This window comes from Microcaecilia unicolor, chromosome 9, assembly GCF_901765095.1.
Source record: "Microcaecilia unicolor chromosome 9, aMicUni1.1, whole genome shotgun sequence".
Lineage (NCBI taxonomy): Eukaryota > Metazoa > Chordata > Amphibia > Gymnophiona > Siphonopidae > Microcaecilia > Microcaecilia unicolor.
Genome location: NC_044039.1, coordinates 95,192,198 through 95,214,406, shown reverse-complemented (window position 1 = coordinate 95,214,406; position 22,209 = coordinate 95,192,198). Strand labels below are relative to the sequence as shown.

The 22,209-nt window shown below is 45.1% G+C and overlaps 1 protein-coding gene and 1 long non-coding RNA gene across 2 annotated transcripts in view; both read left to right on the top strand.

The window, feature by feature from the left end:
* The first annotated feature begins 729 nt into the window (after nt 1-729).
* On the top strand, nt 730-13,862 carry LOC115478113. Its single transcript, XR_003943442.1, has 3 exons — nt 730-742; nt 7,700-7,702; nt 13,778-13,862. It is a non-coding gene; the product is annotated as an uncharacterized LOC115478113 (long non-coding RNA).
* A 4,195-nt stretch (nt 13,863-18,057) lies between these two features.
* Nucleotides 18,058-22,209, top strand: part of LMNTD1 (lamin tail domain containing 1) — a 440,913-nt gene continuing 436,761 nt past the window's right edge. Inside the window, exon 1 of the mRNA XM_030213683.1 lies at nt 18,058-18,132. The gene's annotated coding sequence lies outside the window, so the exon portion shown is untranslated. The remainder of the gene's footprint in view (nt 18,133-22,209) is intronic.

Below are 22,209 nucleotides of genomic sequence, written 5' to 3'. Positions count from 1 at the left end.
TGGTTTTCTGTCATCTTGGTCAGATGAGCATACAAGTTCTCTGACTTAATCCAAAACCCAGCACCTCCCCTCCACATACACACACATATATATATCTTAAACGCCTATAAAAACTAGTGAGACTGACATCTATTCTTGAAGTTCTCTATAGAGAAGATATCCAGCCCCTACCATTTGTTGACATCAACCCAGTTAGTTTCTCTGCTGTTGATGACTGTTGGTTCCAATCGGGCTACATTATGACTGTTGGTGTCAAATGCCCTATACTTTATTCTGTGCACACCTTTAAATTATCTGAGTGGAGGAGTAGCCTAATGGTTAGATCAGTAAACTGAGAACTGGAGACGTCCTGCACAAATCCTATCCTACTGCTGATCTTGCAATCTTGCAAGTTAACCCTCAGAAGCAAACTTAGGGCCCCTTTTACTAAACCACGTAGGCGCCTACATATGCCCAACATGCGCCAAATTGGAGTTACCGCCCAACTACTGCTTGGCTCTTGCGGTAATTTCATTGTTGGCGCGTGTCCAATACGCACGTCTGAAAATTTTTTTTTTATATTCTGGTGCGAATAGCGGATGCGCGCAGGTCATTGCCGCCCAAATTCTTTACTGCTAGGTCTATGGCTGGCAGTAAGCTCCCAGACCCAAAATGAATGCACAGAAATTTTGATTTTGCCACACGTCCATTTTGGCAAAAAAAAAAAGACATTTTTTGTAGGTGCACTGAAAAATAATTCTGTGTGTGCCCAAAACACATGTCTACACTACCGCAGGCCATTTTTCAGCACACCTTAGTAAAAGGACCCCTCAGATTGTAAGCCCTCTGAGTACAGGAAAACAACTAACTGAATGGAGCTTGCCTTGAGGTACTACTGAGAAAGGTGTGATCAAAATCCCTTCCCTCATTTTTTCCCCTTACCACAGTATCATCACCTTCTGTCCTTCACTCTTGTGCCTCCTTTCTCTGCTTCCTCATTTTATTTTCCTCTGTCCTTCTTTCCTCTCCCTTCTGATACTCTTGTGTCTTTGGGGTTTATGTGTATCTGGATGATATCTTCAAAGTAAGGTACTGTTCTCCCCATTCTCCTAATCTTACCACATTACAGGACTGTCTGATGGTGGTTGCTGACTGGCTTAAACAACACCGTTTAAACTTGAATACTGACAAAACTGGGGCTTGCTGGCTTGTTGGTCACTTGCTTCGGCCAGCAGTGACGCCCCAGTTGTTGGGTGGGTAGGTGCAATTCTGTGATTTGTTGTAGTATCTGGGAGTTATTTTGGATTCTGGTTTGTGATTTGAACAGCAAATCTCTCAAGTGGTTTGCTCAGGGTTTGTGTGTTGCGAATGCTGCTGGTCCCTTTGGCTGTATTTTGTTTTGCATACCCTCTTGCATTCGCTATTAATATACAAACTGGAATATGGAAATGTGACTTATATGGGTATTAATCATTATTTGATTAATGCTGGAGGGACTGAAAAGGAGGGATCATGTTCACTATCATTGACTCCCTGTAGAAATCAGCCCTTAGAAGCCAGGTAAAGCCCTGCGATCTGCTGGCACTCTTCCAAGGTTCACCTAGTTCAACATGAGAGAGTGCATTTTATTGATGTGCCCCGGTTCTCTGGAACCAGCTCCCTGTGAATATTTGGGGGGGGGGGGGGGGGGGGGAGCTTCTTTTAAACAATTTAAGGTAAAGTTGAAAATATATTATTTTCAGAGAGCTTTTGGACTGATCGATCAGGGTGGTAGCGATGCATGAGGTTGGTCTTAGAAAGTTTGACTATTCTGTGGGGATTTTTGTCCAATAATTTACGGAGTTCTTTTTTGTTTTAAAATATTTTATTGTAAACCACTTTGCTCTTTGTTGAATTGAGTGGTATATCAAGTGTATTAAACTATTAAAGTATTCTTCTCATCCTTCACCCTTTGGTACCCTCTCTATGACATTTCTCATGTCCTTTTTTTTTTTTTTTAATTTCTTTATTAAGTTTTCAAAATTTACAAGATAATACTTATAAACCAGAAATACAGCGAAGTAATTAGAGAAATAGCATTATTCATCAATATCCAAAAAGGAAAAAATATTAATCTCCACAACTAATATGCTTTCTCTAAAAAAATAGGTAAAATAAGCATAAAAAGAAAAGATAAATCGCTTTCTTAGACCACAATCAATATAGGGAGAGGAGCATAGGCGTAGTTTGACTGTTTCATTTGGGGGGGGGGGGGGGGGGGGGCAAAAAATGGGCGGAGCATATTAGCATATCATTTGCATATATACATATGCAAATGAATATGCTAATATGGAGAAAGGAAATGAAATTTACAGGCAAAATATCACAGATGCACATTTCAAAAAGCTGACACATTTCAATTAATAAATTATGAATAAAATAAACTTTTATTTACCTTTGTTGTCTGATCATGTAGTTTTTCTATTCGCTTTGATCCCAGTGTCTTCTGTTTTATGCAGTGTCTTCTTTCCAGTAGGCTTCCCTCTGCTCCCCACCCTCCCAGTCCCATCCATCTCTTGCTCCTTCCCTCTGCTCCCCACCCCTCCCAGTCCCATCCATCTTCTGTTCCTTCCCTCTGCTCACCATCCCTCCGTCCCATCCATCTTCTGCTCCTTCCCTCTGCTGTGCCTGACCTCTCCCAATCCCATCCATCTCCTGGTCCATCCCTCTGCTCACCATCCCTCCGTCCCATCCATCTTCTGCTCCTTCCCTCTGCTGTGCCTGACCTCTCCCAATCCCATCCATCTCCTGGTCCATCCCTCTGCTCCCCACCCCTCGCAGTCCCATCCATCTCTTGCTCCTTCCCTCTGCTCCCCACCCCTCCCAGTCCCATCCATCTTCTGTTCCTTCCCTCTGCTCACCATCCCTCCGTCCCATCCATCTCTTGCTCCTTCCCTCTGCTGTGCCTGACCTCTCCAAATCCCATCCATCTCCTGGTCCATCCCTCTGCTCCCCACCCCTCGCAGTCCCATCCATCTTCTGTTCCTTCCCTCTGCTCACCTCCTTTCCCAGTCCAATCCAATTCCTGGTCCTTCCCTCTGCTCCCCACCCACCCCTCCCAGTCCCATCCATCTCCTGCTCCTTCCCTCTGCTTCCCACCCCTCCCAGTCCCATCCATCTCCTGCTCCTTCCCTCTGCTCACCTCCTTTCCCAGTCCAATCCAATTCCTGGTCCTTCCCTCTGCTCCCCACCCACCCCTCCCAGTCCCATCCATCTCTTGCTCCTTCCCTCTGCTTCCCACCCCTCCCAGTCCCATCCATCTCCTGCTCCTTCCCACTGCTTCCCACCCCTCCCAGTCCCATCCATCTCCTGCTCCTTTCCACTGCTTCCCACCCTCCCAGTCCCATCCATCTCCTGCTCCTTCACTCTGCTTCCCACCCTCCCAGTCCCATCCAATTCCTGGTCCTTCCCTCTGCTCCCCACCCACCCCTCCCAGTCCCATCCATCTCTTGCTCCTTCCCTCTGCTTCCCACCCCTCCCAGTCCCATCCATCTCCTGCTCCTTCCCACTGCTTCCCACCCTCCCAGTCCCATCCATCTCCTGCTCCTTCACTCTGCTACCCACCCTCCCAGTCCCATCCAATTCCTGGTCCTTCCCTCTGCTCCCCACACACCCCTCCCAGTCCCATCCATCTCTTGCTCCTTCCCTCTGCTTCCCACCCTCCCAGTCCCATCCATCTCTTACTCCTTCCCTCTGCTCTCCACCCTCCTCCCAGTCCCATTCATCTTCCCTCTGCTGCCCCCCCCCCCCGCGAGGTCCAGGATCGTGACTCCGTTTACCCCCTCTCTTCCTCCCTCCCTCCGGTGCAGGCAGCAGTCTTCTTCAACCTTTCTGTGCTCCTGGCAGCGGTAGCGACGTATACACGCTGCCTTCGGTCTGCCCCGGAAGCCTTCTCTTCAAGTTCCTGTTCCCACCTATGCGGGAACAGGAACTTGAAGAGAAGGCTTCAGGGCAGAGCTGAAGGCAGCGTGTACGTCGCTACCGCTGCCAGGAACAAGAAAGGCTTAGAGAAGATTGGTGCTGCCTGCGCCGGAGGGTAGGAAGAGAGGGGATAGATAGACACGCTCGTCTCCGTCCGCTTCGCTGCTTCCCTGCCCTCTCTGTCTGTGTCCCGCCTTCTTCTGATGTCATTTCCTTTCGGGCGGGATGCAGACAGAGAGGGCAGGGAAGCAGCGAAGCGGACGGAGACGAGCGCGTGCCTGCTTGTTTTTTGTTTTTTTGTTTTTCATTCTAGCGCCAGTCCACGTCCTCGTCGTTTGGGGGGCATTGCCCCCCCTCGCCCCCCCCAGTCTACGCCTATGGAGAGGAGACATCTAGTTGAAGGAGAAACATAAAAGTAATACATTAACGTAAATGGCCTGGCTCGTATACCTCCAGCTTTATATACTATTTCTTAATACTCATCAATCACTATCTGGACAGTTTCTTACTATCTATAAACGTTTTAAGCTGATCTGGTTCAAAAAAGATGTACTTATTTCCCAGGTATTTGATACAGCATTTGCATGGATAAGCCAGTACAAAAGAAGCTCCCAATGCTTTAACCTCCTCTCTGTAGGCAAGAAATGCTTTTCTACGATCTTGTGTGGATCTAACCACATCTGGAAAGATCCAGATTTTATGACCACAAAATTCTTTATTTGAGTTCTTAAAGTAAAGTCTTAATAAGGCATTCATATCCTGCTCAAAAACGAATGACACCAAAAGCGTCCTTCGAATTGATACTTCTGATATAGATTCCTCCAACAATGCTGATAAGTCTTGTAAATTCAGTTCAGGTGTCTGTATCTTTTCTGCTGGATTCGCCTTAGATTGTTTAGATTCAGGTAAATAATAAATATTATTTATCGGTGGAATTGCAGATTGAGGATAAGCCAAAACTTCCATCAAGTATTTTTTCAAGAAATCAATCGGGGCGATTCCAGGTGAAACAGGAAAATTTAAAATCCGTAGATTCAGACGTCTATTATAGTTTTCAAGAGTTTCTAATTTTAAGGAAACCTTGATTTTATCTTTTATCAGAGTATCTGTTACTGCTTTCAGAGATGAGATTTCAGTTTTTTGAATAGACAAATCTGTTTTAACATCCTCATGAGCTAACGTTAAAGCATCTATTTTATTTACCAGCAAAGCCATATCCTGAGAAGTTTTTGTAGCCAGAGTCGTTAGTTGTTGGATAGCTGACCAAATGGATTGTAGAGTTACCGCTTGGGGAACCACATGTTCCATGGTTGTAACGTCTGATTCCTGGGGCAGAGTACCTCCGTCTGAGGGCCTTCGGTCACCGACTTCCGGTTCCTTCGCGTCCTCAATACTCGACCGCTGGATTGCAGGACAAAGCGGTGGATTAAGGTCCGGGGGGGATAGCGATGTCTCTACCCCTAGTGGAGATGTCGCTTCTTCTACATATCCAAATGCGGGGTCCCTCTCACCGTTTCTCGCTGGGGTGCTGGAGACATAACGCAGGAGCGTTTGCTGACCGGGGGCAGGTAATCGGGCTGGCGGTAGTAAACCCTTTACCACCCCTTCCTCTTAGTATGCGACATATGGAGAAGGAAAATAAGGTTGAACAGCAGAGTTTCAGCTCATGCTAACCGCGGAGTCTCCAGCTCGAGCCGCCATCTTGACTCCTCCCTTGATGTTCTCATGTCCTTTTGTATTTGTCTCTTCTTCCCCTGTGCTGGCTGCTATCTTCTCTGGGATCTGCATACTCTGGGCCACTGCCTGTTCTTTGGGTCCAGTGCAGTAGAGTCTGGCTTTTCTTTGGTGTCCTTTATGGTATGGGCCACTGCTATTTCTTCTGGGTTCTATGTGGATTAAGGCTGCTGACTGCTGCCTTCTTTTTGAGTCCCACATTAGGCTAGCACTAGTGGCAAGCTGCTGCATCTACCTGATACATGTGGGACTACAAGAGACCTTTAAGCCAACTCTCTTGGCCACTAGATCTCATTTTGGTTCACTCAAGCCTCTTTTGATCCCCACTATTCCCATTAGAAATCATTAGTTATCAGGCATCTCTGCTAGCTGCTCAGATATTCCCATGCCTCTCATCACCTAGCTCTCCTTTACTGGTTCCCTATCAGAAATTCATGAGCTTTTTATGAAATACTAAGTGGCCCTTTTACAAAGGCGTGTGAGGGCCCACGCGCATATAGCACATGCCAAATCAAAATTACCGCCCAGCTACCACATTCCCTGGGCGATCATTTTGAATTTGGCGTGCACTGAAAACACGCAGTAGAAAATATTTTCTACCGTGTGGCGCTTACCCGCCAGTAAATGGTAGTGGACATGCACTGCATGCTTACCACCCGGGTAGCGCGTGAGACCTTACCGTTAAGTCAATGGGTGGTGGTAAGGTCTCAGGCTGAAAATGGATGCGCGCTGGTTTTTATTTTGCCGCACGTTCATTTTCCGGCCCCTTAAAAAACCCCTTTTTTCCAGGATGTGGCAAAAACTGGCCCGGCGTGCACCCAAAAGACACGCTCGCACTGCTGCAGGCCACTTTTTGCCGTGGCTTATTAAAAGGGCCAATAAAAGTAATTTAACTCTGTTCTAATTCATAAAGTAAAAGAGTTCCAATTAGAGACTGCAGATAATGAAAATAAAGTGTCAACTGTGCTAAAAAAAAAAACTGTACCCCTTTAACCACACTCAGCTCTACAACTGGCTTTATTGATGGCACCAGCTTTTAAATTGATTCAGTCACTGCTGCCACTGAATAATGACACCCAAATAATTTTGGGACCTGATATGTGTTCATTTTTCTTTGCTGTGGTGTTTTATTTTTTTCATACTCCTATTTTTCTGTGCAAAATATATTTCTTGTCTTCCTGAAATTTAACAAATAGAAATTTGTGTGCATTCTTTTTGCTCACTGATCCATTTTGTCCATGTGTACGAGTAACTGCTCCACCTCGGGGTTGTCCTTTTGCTGCAGGATTAGGATTCCTTAAATGAGATTTGACTACGTAGGCAGTTCCACCCACTTCACCTTTCTATTTTACTTGGAGTTTTACAGTATGATAATCACTCTGATGCTTCTTTGAAGGGCGGTATGACAAATATTTAATGAAGATAAAAATAAACATTCTATATTTGCATATGCAAATGCTGTTAATGCAAATTATTAGTAATTAGGTCCCACTACATAAAATAGATCCTAAGGTAAAATAACATGCGGTAACAGTGTTAGTGCATGCTAATGTGATAATGCAGGTGAGTAACTCTAGCTAAAAGTGATTTTCCCAATGTCTTTCAGGACAGGAAATAGAATATGAACCTTGGTTTCAATGGTTTGTACCCATTGTTCTAACCATTAGGCCACTCCTTCAAATTTAGGGTTATGTACCATTTTACTTTTCATATATACGCTTTTTAGAGCTTATTTGCAAAGGAAGTGCATCTATTTCTTTCTATACAAAATATGTTAATAAATAATATTCAAAATATGTTAATGTCTAATACCGCTAACAAACCAAGGGCCTTTTTTACAAAATGGCAGTAAAAGGGGTAGTGAGGTGGCGTCAGTGCGTGGGTTTGCCATGCACCGAGGCCCTCTTTTACCATCACTGGTAAAAGGCTTTTTTTTCTTTTAAGGAAGGAAATGGCCATGCAGTAAGTTAAACACTTGCTGTGAGGCCATTTCCTGGTGGAGCCCTTACCGCCTCCTATTTAAGAGATGGTAGGGGCTCCAGCAGTAGAAAATATTTTCTATCATTGGAATTGGCACGTGGTGGGAGTCAAAACTATCGCCGGACTCCCCCAGGAGTCCGGTGGTAGGGCCAAATCACCACAAGCCAAGCTGGTGCTACCCATACAGTTCTTTTGTAAAAGGGCCCCAAAAGCCTATTTTCATTTTTCTTTTCATATCATGCATAAAATCCCTGTAAATCTCTGTCAGAAATAGATGATTTTTTATCTTTATTTCCTTCTTGTTCAAAGCTAGTTTGAGTTTCTGCCAGAATAATGAAATACCTCTTTAAATTATTCTTATGATAGAGTATAGATCTGTAAATGAGTGCAATGATCTGGGAAAAGAAGCTTGTTAATGTAACAGAGATCTTTTAAAATTTCTTGTATTCAGTCCTTGGATTAGAGCCAGAGAATAAGAGGTTCAGTTACAAAAAGCTGTAGAAAAAGAAAAAAATAAATATGAATAAAAAATATGTTGTGTTCTTCTGATGAAAATTATAGGCATGAGATATGGAGTTCCATTTTACATGGGTCTCGACATGCTCAATTCTGATGGTATTTTAGAAAAGCAGGGCCGTGTCAACACAGTAAGTGCCGCAGGGGGGCGCCTGCCTTCAAGGGCGCCGTGCCGTCGAGCTGTATTTAAAAATAAAAAAACATACTCCTCTGCTCCATCCCCAATTTCCCGGGTCTTTAAATTTACCTCGCTCCACCTCCGACGCCTGCGCAGCATCAGTGAAAGCGCTGCCTGTCTGACGTCTCTCCACCACAGGGGCGTAGCCACGGGTGGGCCTGGGCCCACCCACTTTGGGCTCAGGCCCGCCCAGCAACGGTGCACCTCAAGCCCAAACGACGTTTCCCTTGCTGCTGCTTACTGTCACTTCCGCTTTCCCTCCTCCCAGCCACCTGCCGGCACGCAGGTTTTGTTCTCTCCCTGCTCCCTCCCGTCATCCGCGTCGTCAGGCAGCCGTGTGTTAGCTGCACGCTGCTACGAAATATGGTTTTTCTGCCGCGGCGCTGGCCCTGCCTCCTCTTCAGAGAGTTCAACTTCGGACGGGTGGGAGAATGTGAAGCCAGCCGGAAGGAAGGAGGCACGTAGCGGCTCGGCTCCGCTGCACTGCTGCAGAGTTAGATCGCCGATGGATGGAGGTGGAAGGGGAGTGAGGGGAAAGAAGGCCTGCAGCGCGCTGGCGGGTCACGGGTGGCTGGGAGGTGGGAGAGAGCAAAAACTGCAGTGGTTGGCTGGGGGGGAGGGGAAAAATGTGCAGCATGTCAGCGGGTGGGAGGAGGGAGAGAAATAAACCTACAGCATGCTGGCAGGTTTTCTTGAGGGATCAAGGAGAGAGGGAGAGACAGGAGCACTTGGGATGAGGGTAGGGAGTGAGACAGGGTAGTGCTAGATGGGGTGGAGGAATAATTGTTCAATGTGGGGGGAGGGATGGAGAGATGCTGCAAGGGGAAAGAGAGGGAGAATTGTTGGATAGGGGTGGGATGGGATGGAGAGAGGGAGGGAAAGGCTGCATAGGAGTTAAGTAGTAGTAGTAGTAAAGGACCAGAGAGAAAAAAAAAAGTGTTGGACATGGAAGTGGAAGAAAAGGAGGGAGAGATGAGAGGGGAAATGTTGAACATGGCATTGAGGTGAGGGGAAGGAAATATGGAGAGATGCTGTGTGGCGGGGCGGGAGGGGGGGGGTTGTGAGATGTTAGACCAGGGGCTCAAGGCAGGGAGAGGGAGAAAAGTTGGACATGAAGGTGGAGGAGAGGAAAGGAGAGATGCACAAGCGGGGGAGGGGAGAAAGAGGGAAGATGAATCCAGGGAGAGAAGATGGACAATGGATGGTAGGGAAGAGAAAGGGCAAAATGCTGAACAATGGAGGAGGAGAGGGGAGAGAGATGGGACAGGAAAATGCTGGTGGTAAAAGGGATAGGGAGATATCAGGCTATGAGAAAGAGGGAACAGATGCTGGGCTGGAAGGGTGGAGGGAGAGAGACACTGGGAATGGTGGAAAGCATGGGGGAGAGGCCCAGGGAGTGGAGATGGCAAGGAAATAAATGAGAGAACAGTGATTACAGAGGTAGAAATATGGTAATGGTGCGTAGATTGAAGATGGAAAGGAATGATAGGCTGGGAAGGAGAGAGATTGGGAATGGGAGAGCTAGTGGGTGAAAGGAAATGGAAATGTGATAGATATCTGAAGGAAAAGATTTAGAAAGAGGATGAAATTTGAGTGTACAGAAGCAGAAAAGAAAGAAAGAAAAGAAAGATCAATATTTTAGAGGCAGGTGCAGTGAGGAAATGAAATGACAGGAGAAAAAAGACAAATGGACAGCCGCTTGAAGAATTAGCAGAAGACAGGAAAGCGGGAAAGAGAAATTGGAACCAACATGATGGAAAAATAAAATGTCCAGACAATAAAGGTAGAAAAATCACTATTTTGAATGTTTTAAATGGAATATGTTAACTTTGGGAAATGTGCATGGTGGATGTCTTTTTATCGTGTTAAGTAGAAAAGGAAATGCACTTTTGTTTTTGTTTTTTTTTCTCCAGTGTTGCAGTGCATGCTGAGGTTCCCAGTTCAATTTTGTCTACATATTTTTATTTTTAATTTGTGATCCCTTGTTCTGTAATTTGTGAGGGTCTGTCAGTGTGACTGTAACGGCAGATGAAGAGATTAGAGAGGAGAGGGAATTGGGGAGGGGCTTCTTTATTTTCTGCCCTGGTCACCAGCATGGTTAACAGCAGCCCTGACCCTTGCTATAGCTAGTGGGGATCCCCAAGCTCTACCAGCTGGGGATCTCTTCCGAAGCTGGCCAGAGCTGCCTTCCACCGAGCTTGGCAGATGGGGGCAGCATCCTGGAGCCATTGACAACTAAGCATGTATGGGATACTGGCATCAGTGGCTCGAGGAATTGCTGCTGCCTGCTGGGCTTGGCGGAGAGGAGTTCTGGCCATCTCTAGTGGAGGACCCCAGCTGACAGACATTGGGGATCCTCATCAGCTAAAGTATTTATATTTTGAGTTGGGGAAGTGCTGGGGAGAGGGGGAGAGAGAAAATTTTGTGCCCACCCACTTTATGCTCAGGCCCACCCAAAATTGGTTGTCTGGCTACGCCACTGCTCCACCAGCCTTCCCTTCACTTGTTTGTTCCCTCTGTGTCCCGCCCTCAAGGAAATGATGTCAGAAGAAGGCAGGACACAGAGGTAACGAACGAGCGAAGGGAAGGCTGGTGGAGAGACGTCAGACAGGCAGCGCTTTCACTGACGCTGCGCAGACGTCGGAGCCGGAGGCGGAGAGAGGTAAATTTAAAGCGCCGGGGACTCGGGGATGGAGCGGAGGAGGCTCAAGCCAAACCCAGCCATTTCCTCCATCACGCCCCAGGCGTGCCTTGGAGCCAGGTAGGTCTGGGGGGGGGGGGGCCACGCGCCAACTGATGGTCTGCAGGGCGGCGCCAGAGACCCTAGGCACGGCCCTGTAGAAAAGGATCTACCAATGCAGGACTTTTTCACAAACACCTGCAGGAGTGCACATTTATTTGCTGGTACACATAGTGGGAACAGCCATTTTACAAATACACTCAATGACTATCATGAACCCAGCACTTCCACATGAGATGTTGGCCCTTCCGGGTGTAGCTGCCCCATTTTGCAAACTTACAGCTGTGAGTGCCTTCAATTTTAACTTGGTTTCATTTTGGAGGTGGATATAAACTGCATGGGGTTAAAGAGAATGACTCCCTGAATTCATCATATAAATTCCTATCTGAAATGAGCACTTTCTACTCATACAACCATTGAACTGCTGCAAAACCCAATATGGAAATTTTCCTCACACATGTGTAGTCCCTTTCTAAAACAAGGACTATTTTAGTACTGCCTAAGCCATGCCTAAATCATGCTCCCTTGAAATTTCTTTTTTTTTTTCCATGATATTTTATTACAATTTTGAAAATACAAAAAGAAGGTAAGGGCCCCTTTTACAAAGTGACAGTAAGCCCAACACAGGGTTACCGCTCGCTAAACAGGAAGTACCACCGGGCTACCGCAGCAGCCTGGGGGTACTTCCCACCCCCAGTGTGCCATCATATCCGGCGCTACAAAAAAATATTCATTTTTGTAGCACTAGGGTAGACCCGGCAATAATCAGGCACTTCAATGGGTGGCGGTAAGGGCTCCCCCCCCCCCCGAAATGGTCCGCAGCAAGTGCTTTACTTGCCGCACGTCCATTTCCTGCAGAAAAGAAAGACTACCCTTTTACCAGCTGCGATAAAAAGGGGCCTCAGCTCACGTCAAAAACACTCGCTGACGCCAGTGTAGGCTCCCTTTTGCCGCAGCTTGGTAAAAGGGGCCCTAAATGCATTAAAATGCAGGAACGTTTAATAATAATAATAACAATTGAAGAAGTATTAACAAGTATAACAGGAAAACAATCTCTTCAGAGAAAACTGAAGAAGCAAATAGAAATGAATCTCCATACAGTGAAATAAGAAACAGAAAGACAAGTAGAACTCTTGAGTGCATATGTAGGCTATTGTAAAAGTGTCATGGAGAGTCCTTATATATGTTGCCGTGAATGCAGATATTCTTCTAAAGGTGACCAAATTTGGGGTCCTGTTTACTAAGGTGCGCTAACGATTTTATCACACGCTAAAAATTAGTACACACTATTGCTAGAGACTTCTATATATTCATATGGATATCTCTAGCACTAGCGTGCGCTAAAAACACTAGTGCACCTATACCACACCTTAGTAAGCAGGGCCCTTGGTGTTTTTTTTCTAGTAATCATGCCTACTAGTTCAGCAGATGCTAATTCAAGTCTATGATAAAATAAGACAGTTTGCCACCAAAAATGAATATTCAAATTAGAGTCATTTTTCCAATTGGAAAAGTATTGATTTTTATGCTATGGTAATTACATGCGCTTATCATAAGTACATAAGTATTGCCATGCTGGGTCAGACCAAAGGTCCATCAAGCCAAACATCCTGTTTCCAAAAGTGGCCAATCCAGGTCACAAATGCCAGGTATTTGTGACCTGGATTGGCCACTGTTGGAAACAGGATGTTTGGCTTGATGGACCTGGCAAGATCCCAAAGAAGTACAAAATGTTTTATACTGCTTATCCCAGAAATGGTGGATTTTCCCCAAGTCCAATTTAATAATGGTCTATGGACTTTTCCTTTAGGAAGCCGTCCAAACCTTTTTAAAACTCTGCTAAGCTAACTGCCTTTACCACATTCTCTGGCAATGAATTCCAGAGTTTAATTACAGCAAAAGGGGACCTGCACTGGCGTTGGCGTGTGTTTTTGACATGTGCTGAGGCCCCCTTTTACCACAGTGGGTAAAAGGCAGGTTTTTTAAAAATAAGAAATGGACGTGCAGCAAGTGAAACACTTGCTGCGCGCCCATTTCAGGTGGGAGCACTTGCCCGATTATTGTCGGGTACACACCAGTGCTACAAAAATAAAAATATTTTTGTAACACCAAAAATGGCATGCACAGGCGGTGGGAACTACCATTGGGCTGCTGTGGTAACCCAGCAGTACTTCCCTTTTAGCGAACGGTAAGCCCTCGTTGGGCTTACCTCCACTTTATAAAAGAGCCCCTGAGTGACATGGGTCTTGTTTGTTTATTTATTTATTCTTCCCAACCCAGAGGAATACTCCACAGACTCCAGTAGTTAGGGAGTAACAAAGTGTACGCCACAAAGATATGAGAAAATACTAAGTTTTATTCACTTACCAAGTTAGAAAAACAGACAGCCAATAATGGTAACGTCTACAAAGCTTTTCTCATGGGAGTGTACACAGGATGCATACAGGTGCAGTCTCTAAGCACATCTCCGGCTAAGTCCAGCTGACAATCAGGTTATATACTTTTTTTCTATCAGTCTCCATGTATAAATACTACTACTACTACTACTACTATTTAGCATTTCTATAGCGCTACAAGGCGTACGCAGCGCTGCACAAACATAGAAGAAAGACAGTCCCTGCTCAAAGAGCTTACAATCTAATAGACAAAAAAATAAATAAATAAAGTAAATAAAATAAATAGTGGCTTAGGGCCCCTTTTACCAAGCTGAGGCAAAAGGGGGGCCTACACTGGCGTCGGCACGTGTTTTTCATGTGCGCCAAGGCCCCCTTTTACCGCAGCTAGTAAAATGAAGTCTCGCTTTCCTACAGGAAATGGCCACGTGGCAAGTAAAGCACTTGCGTGGGCATTTCGGGGGGAGCCCTTACCGCTACCCATTGAGGTGCCGGTAAGGGCACCCGCGTTAACCTGGCAGTAACCGGGCAGTGTGTGGCACTGCCTGATTACTGCTGGGTACACTCTGGTGCTACAAAAATAAATACATTTTTGTAGCGCCAGAAATGACAGCGTGCTAGGAGTGGGAAGTAACGCCAGGCTGCTACGGTAGACTGGCGGTACTTCCTGTATAATGAGCCCTTTACGAATCAGCACTTACACATGGATGCAATATACAAATGCTGCTATTTAAAAATAAAAAATATGTTTCACATATAGGGGCTAGATTCAGTATATGGCAGCAAAAATTGGCGCTGAATAGTATTCTATAAAGGATGCTTCGAATTGGGCTTCCTTTATAGAATAGTACATAGCGCCGGAATCCACGCCCAATTTTGGATGCAAGGATATATACCAACTGAAACCAAGTGTAAATCTTGGTACACAAGTTAAGCATGGATCCCCCTAATTCTTTAACACTGGGCGAATTTTAAAGGAACGCCTTTAACCTGCTCATATCGCTCCCAACGTTACACCTCCTTTTCAGATTCACGTGGAAACATTTAGGTGCTATTCTGTAACTGGGCATGTAAGTGTAGTTCCATGCGGGCCTGCCATTTTTGGGCCACTTTAGCACCTTGCTTCCATTATAATGCTTTTCTGCACTGAAAAATTGTCATGAAAATAGCACACAATGAGGTCGTTTTACTAACCTGAGATAAAAAGTGGCCTGAGGTAATGCAAGTGCATCTCTTGGGCATGCGCTGGGCCATTTTTTTACCGCATCTAGGAAAAGGGGCCTTTTTATAAAGGAGACAGACGTGCGCTAAAATTGAAACCAGCGTGCGTCCATTTTCAGACTGAGACCTTACCGCCACCCATGGACCTAACAGTAAGGTCTCAAGTGCTACCGTGTGGTAAGCATGCAGTGCACGCCAACTGCTGTTTACTGCTGGGTAAGCAGACCCTGGTAGAAAATAGAAAATTATTTTGTAACACGGGATTCGTTGCATGCCAAATTTGGAATTACCACCTGGCTCATGTGCTAGCCGGGTGATAGTGCCAATTTGACACATGCTGTACCCGTGTAGGCCCTTACGCAGCTTAGTAAATGGGCCCCAACATTAGGCGCTATCCCATGGATTCTATATAATGAGATTTAAATTGCATGTGTAAATCCAGTCATATTCTGGACTTGTGTGCACAATTTAATTACTTAGCAAGCCACTAAGCACTGATAATTGCCACTTAAGCAATTATTGACACTAATTGGCATTAATTTGAATTTATGCGCATTACTGTCTAAGCATATTCTATAATGTAATGCATGTAAATTCTAAATTGCATAGTTGAAAAGGGGGTGTGGCCATGGGTGTGGAATGGGTGGGTCATGGGAGTTTCTAGACATTATGCACATTGTTATAGAATATACCCGGTCCATGCCTAATTTAGGCATTTACACCAAGCTTTACTTGGCATAATTGCCTATCACTGAATTCAATCGTGTGGACAGACACTAGCACCCTCATGATCAAAAGCAAATGCCGGCGCTAGAGGCGTTAGCGCCATACTAGCATGCAAATGCATGCTAAACAGGGCTCAGTGCATTCATCCCCAATGATCAGTGACCAGCGCACCAAAGATTGGGTCGCTGGCCACGGCAAACCCTATGCCAGCTCCACCCAGCGCATCCCAGGTAGGGGGGCCAGGAGGGGACTGTCCTTATGCTGGACCACCAGCGATCGCTTGGACAATGCTGGGGAGGGGAGTTGGGGTGGGCTGGAGGTCTGCCGGACCTCTAGCCCCCTCCCCCCCGTCGCTCGCTGGGTGGGAGGGGGTTTTGTCAGCGGCCATTAGACCACCAGGGACCAATTTCGGGGGGTTTGGGGTGGCTGGAGACCCACCGGATCTCCAGCCCTCCCTGAACCTGGGGGGGTGGGATCGTAGGGGGGGCCGGAGGTCCACCAGACCTCCAGCCCCCATTGCTCGGGCCTTGGGGCAGGGTGTTAGTTGACGGGGCAGGGTGTTTGACAGGTTTGGGCTTTTGACAGCCCAGACCTGTGAAACAAGTGCGGGAGGATTGTGCTGAGCGCATGCTTAGGCACAATTCGCCCGCACTTCTACCCGATGATCAGAGATAATTGCGCTGCTTACATTTGCATGTATTATCTCTGATCATCAGTGCGGTAAAGCCCCACGCTGTTCCAGCGCTATTTTAGAGCGCTGTTTGGAACAGCGCAGGGCTTTTGATCATGAGGGCCTAGGTGTATTCTATAAACCATATGGAAATTTAGATTTATTCTATAAAGTATGCTGAAATTTAGGCATACTTTATAGAATACACCTAAGCATATTTTGTTTCTGCGCCAATTTTTTAGATGTGATATATAAAATCTAGTCCAATATATAGAATTTCATAGATAATGGCCTTTAGGTACTAGTAATAAGTGACTGTCTCTAGCAGTGGCGTAGGAGGGGCGGTCCGCCCTGGGTGCACGTGCTCGGGGGGTGCCGGCCCCGCTGGTTCTATGCTCCCTCTGCCCCGGAACAGGTTACTTCCTGTTCCGGGCAGAGAGAGCAGGGAACCAGTGGGGCCGACGCAGCTCCGAGTGACATGCACTCGGGGCGGATTGGCCCTCCCGCAGGTAAGAATGCGGTCTGGGGGGGTTCGCTCCGGATGGGGGTGTGCCGAAGAGGGGGGGGGGTCGCGCCATGCTGCACCCGGGGGGGTGCGCAGCGGCGACCCGCCCCGGGTGTCATTAGCCCTCACTACGGCACTGGTCTCTAGGAAAAGGTGACTAAAGCGGCTGATCCAAAGTGTTGAGCCTGGCTGATTTTTCAGGTTATGAGTCCATAAACAATCTATAAAAGTTGCATGTTTGAATTTATGTAATTTTTTTTTTCACATAAAAGGATGGGGTTTGAACTGTTATATTGCAAATTGTTTGCTCTAATAGGGATAGGGATAGGCCAGGGGATAAGACTTCATATACCACCTTAATTCATTACAATCTCATTTTTTGTTTCTGGAGACTTTAGTCACTTTTTCCTAGAGATGGTCAGATATATATAGATATTGATATATGGATGATAAAATCATTGCTTTCTTGCTGGAGGTTTACCAACTTGCATTTAATATATGTTATTAGTAAATAAACTCCATTAACTTTAATAAAGCCCGTGTTAAATAATGCATGTTAAAATGGAAGTCTGCACATTACTGCAATAAGACATGTTAGTGCATTAACATAGCTTAGCAAATTCAACCATGTACTAAGTGACATTTCATCTAAGGACTGCAAACATCACTGTGGACTTACAACTAACTAATGAGTTCCAGGTGCACTGAAAAGTAGTCATACAATCTCACAGAGGGTGATAATGGTTGATGATATTATATACATCACAAACTGTAATTTCCCTAGCAGATATTCTCTGAAATTAGGTCTTTGTTCACAACTGTTAATATGTGGCAATGGCAGTATGCTACATACCTCTAACTCTGCTGTATACCACCCTTAATAAAGTAAGATATGCCATGCTGGATCAGACCAAAGGTCCACTGAGCCCTGAGTATCCTGTCTCCAGCAGTGACTGATGCTCATCACAAGTGCCTGGCAAGAGCCTAAAGATTAGATCCATTCCTTGTTGCTTATATCCAGTGATAAGCAGTTGCTTTCCCAATTCTACATGGTTAATAAGTGTTTAAATTTTGCCTCCAGGAACTTGTCCAAACCCTTTAAAACTTACTACTACTACTAGCTATGTGAACTGCCTTTGATCAGTGGATCTGAATGAAATCACATAAATTGCTCTCAAAACATTGCTATATAATAAGAAGCCACCCAAACTTAGTGGATCCGAAGCTAGATACTTAAATAATGTTGAGCAATGGATATTGTGCAACATACACAGCAAGCTAGATACATTCAGATCTGGTCCATCCTGTTTGCCCGCTATAATCCAGCCACATAAACACCGCCCAGACAGTGGGAATTTTATTGCAACCTTCAGTCAAGCTTGTTACCCTTGGTAACCATCAACAAATCTACTGCAGTCAGCAGGGAACTGGGGCTAGAGCTAAAGAAGAGCTGATTAGATTCAGATACCACAGAGACTTTCTGAGAGAAAAACCCAAAGCTTTCATTTTCATATACCTTCCAGAAATAAAGTAAGTAAACCATACAAGCCAGAAAAAAAGGTTAGTTCAAGGATTAAATGTAATATGCATCTGTATTTTTTTACTAACTTAAGAGAAGCTAGCCCAGAAACAAATTTGAAATATGCTGAATGTGGATCTTTACTGTATCATTATATGTAGACTGGTGGAGTAATTTTACAAAGTGTTTTCTGCATGTTTTACTTGTAGAAAAGGACTTTAATAAAATTGCATTGCCAAATATATACATATATGTATGGTCACTGAAAAAATGGTGTACATGTACATTGTACAACAGACAAAAGAACAACAAAGAAACAAAACTTCAAGAAAAACATTAGGAATTAAAAAGAGTGGTGATGGCCACGGGGTGGAGAAATGACCAAAGGTACTGTATGATGTGAAAAGCCTTTATTTCAGGTAGACCTGATATGGCTGTGTTTCAGCTAACACCAATATCAGGGGTCCCCCTTTATTTTAAGTAGACCCAATACAGTTGTTTTGGTTAATGCTAGCTTCAGGGGTCCCCATTTATTTCTGGTAGACCCAACATGGCTGTGTTTTGGCTAACACCAACATCAGGGGTCCCCTTGATTTCTGGTAGACCTGACATGATTGTGTTTCGGCTAATACCTGTGTCAGAGTTCACCCTTTATTTCTGGTACACCTGATATGGCTGTGCCAGGTCTACGCAAAATAAAGGTTTTGTACATCACACAGTTCCTGTAGTCATTTCTCCTTGGCCGTCTCCGCTCTTTTTTTTCATTCCTGGCACACTTACATAGTAACATATCATATACATCTTGTAGGTGTTTCCTGGGGGAATAGTTTGGACTTGTGATATATGCCAATCAAACATATAAATGACAAGTCACCGACTCACCTGCAAATGCGCAGTAGAGACTTCCCTCTCTGTCCTGCCCTTGTGTCAAGACATTATGATGTCAGAGGGTGGAACAGAGAGGGAAAAGGCCGCTGGAGCCTGGAGACGAAACAACATCGCCGGTGAACCAACCTCCACTACCCCCCATCCCCGACATCGCCGCTTCCGGCCCCCCCCCTCCGTATTGGGCCCCCTGCACTGACATGAGAGTGCCTCTCACCTCCGCTGACTAGAGGCGCTCTCATGTCAGTGCAGGAGGCCCGGCATGGAGGGGGGCGGGAGCGGCGGCGAGGAGGGTAGCTGGATATGAAGGGAGGGCAGGGGGGAGAGAGCAGGGTTGCTGGACATGGGGAGAAAGTAGGGCAGAGAGGAGGGTTGCTGGACATGGGGGAGGGCAGGGTTGGTGGACGGGGGAGGCCAAGGGAAAGAGGAGGGTTACTGGATATGGGGGGAGGGCAGGGGAGAGAGCAGGGTTGGTGGACGGGGGGGAGGCCAAGGGAAAGAGGAGGGTTACTGGATATGGGGGGAGGGCAGGGGAGAGAGGAGGGTCGGTGGACGGGATGAGGTCAGGGGAGACAGGAGCGCTGCTGGACATGGGGGGGAGGGCAGGGGAGAGAGCAGGGTTGCTGGACATGGATGTGAGAATTATTACATTTTGCAAAACACAAATCTCACCCGTTTTAACGGGCTTAACGGCTAGTGTTTTATAAAATGCACAAGTACATGCATAGAATGCATGCATACCTTTGCACCAACTTCAGAACAGGTGGAAGTCTGTGCAAGAGTGTTTGGGGTCCTTTTATTAAGAGGTCAAGGGTTATGGATTTTATATACCACATTTCTGTGGGTAGAACCAAAGCAGTTTACATATATTATATGCAGGTACTTTTTCTGTCCCTCGTGGACTCACAACCTAAGGGGGTCTTTTACTAAGGCATGCTCACATTTTTGGTGCGCACTAAAATTGGGCACACTCTAAATGTTAGAGATGCATAGGAATGCATTGGCGTCTCTAAGGTTTAGCGCATGCCTATTTTTAGTGCGCGCTAAAAACATGAGCGTGCCTTAGTAAAAGACCCCCTAAGTTTCTACTAAGGTGCACTAATGGATTTAGAGTGTGCTAAATGATAAGAAGCCCATTATATTCCTATGGGCATCTTATGATTTAGCACACGCTAATCGTTAGTGCAAGCTAAATCTGTTAGCGCACTTTAGTAAAAGAACCTCTTTGAGTACTAGTGGGGGAGGAGGGCATTGTATAGACTATTATATAAAGACACGTAGAGGCATATTTTAAAAGCACTTAGACTTACAAAGTTCCATAGATTAATATGGGGCTCATTTTCAATAGAGAAAAACATCCAAAAAGTGGCATAAATCTGCATTTGGACATTTTTCTCACAAAAACATCCAAATTGATATTTTTGAAACCAATTTTTAGATATTTTTCTATGAAGTCTGTTAGAAGTGCATTCAAATCACAAGGGTGTGTGTCAGGGGTGTATTCAGGGAGGGATCTGGGTGTTCCTACCACTTCGATGTTTTTCTGCCATAATGGAACAAAACAAAAACATCCAGGGCTATAAGTTGTACGTTTTGGTCTGGACCTGCTGCTCTGTCATAATGTCGCTAGATCTATCTTCAGCTTTTGACTTAGTAGATCACACACTTCTTTGTTGTCTTGCTTCCATTGGTATATTGAGTAAGGTTCTCTCATGGTTCACTTTCAGCTATGCGGATGACATTCAAATTGTTTTGTAGAATCTCTGATATTAACTCTATCACTCAACTTAACTCATGTTTGTCACAAGGTTCCCTTTGGGTTAAATCTAATCTTTTGTTCTTCAACATGTCAAAAAGTGTGAATCTATACTTTTCCCTTGTACCACTGGGGTTCATGCTCTTTCTCTCTCACTGGATGGGCTCCTTCTACCCTTCAAAGATTCAATTCAAATCCTTGGTGTGATCTTTGACTCTGTGCTTTCTTTTAAACCACAAATCAATGGAGTTCTTCAGTTCTTGCCTTTCATCTTGTTCACGACTTCACGCTGTTCAATCTCTGCTTTCCACCGCTTCACTCTGTCCTCTCATTTTGGCTCTGGTTATCTCACATTTAGATTATTGTAATTCTTTTTATGCTGGTCTTACCTTACACTCACTGAAACATCTGCAACTTGTTCAATCCACCACAGTCAAGCTATTTCACAATGCTCATAGATTCAATCATGTTGCACCTTTGCTCCATTCAGAACACTGGCTCCCCTTATCCACTTGAACACAGTTCAAAATCCTGACACTTGTTTTTAAGTCTACGCTTTTCACGGCCCCCTCATACCTCCACAACATTCTCATCACTTGCACTCCCTTTGCTCAGGAGACCACAACCTTCTAACCATTCCTACCCGTTCACAGATCTGTTTGACCACTACTTGTGACTCAGCATTCAGTTACCTTGGCCCAAAATTATATGGAACACTCTCCCACTCACTGTAAGACATCAGCCCTCACTTCCTGCCTTTAAGCAAGCCCTGAAGACCTATCCTTTCTCTTTGACTTTCTCCTCTTCTTCTTAAACTTATCTCCTATCTATATTTCCTGTTTTAAATCTTAACAATTGCTTTTATTTCTCTTTTAATGCTAATTTTATCTTTTGTAAACTGCTTAGGACTAGATTCTATTTATGGCGCATGAAAAATTGTCATTGAAAAAATTTCCCCCTAGGTGTATTCTATACAGTGCCTACATTTAGGTGCGGTTTATAGAATATGCCTAGTGGGTTTGTAAGCCTGACAGCACCTAAGTCTAGGTGCATCCATTTATGCCAAGTAAAACTTGGTGTGAATAGTGGCACCTAACTTAGGCACAGAACAGTTGTATTCTATAACCCTGCGTGTACATTTTTGGAATGCTCATTCCACGCCTGTGGCCATACCAACATTTTGGCTGCACACATTAAAATTTGCACGCACCACTTTACAGACTACGCTTAGCAAGTTGTGTGTGTAAATTCTAATTAATGCTAATTAGTACTGATAGTTGCTTGATAACATCCAATTATCAGCACTGATTAGCTTGTTAACTAATTAAGTTATGCACATTGTTATGGAATATGCTTCTATTTCTGCACAGAAATGGCGCGATATATAGAATCTTGGTGTTAGTGCCTATTTTTGGCCATAGCGGTATATCAAATGCATTCAAATAAA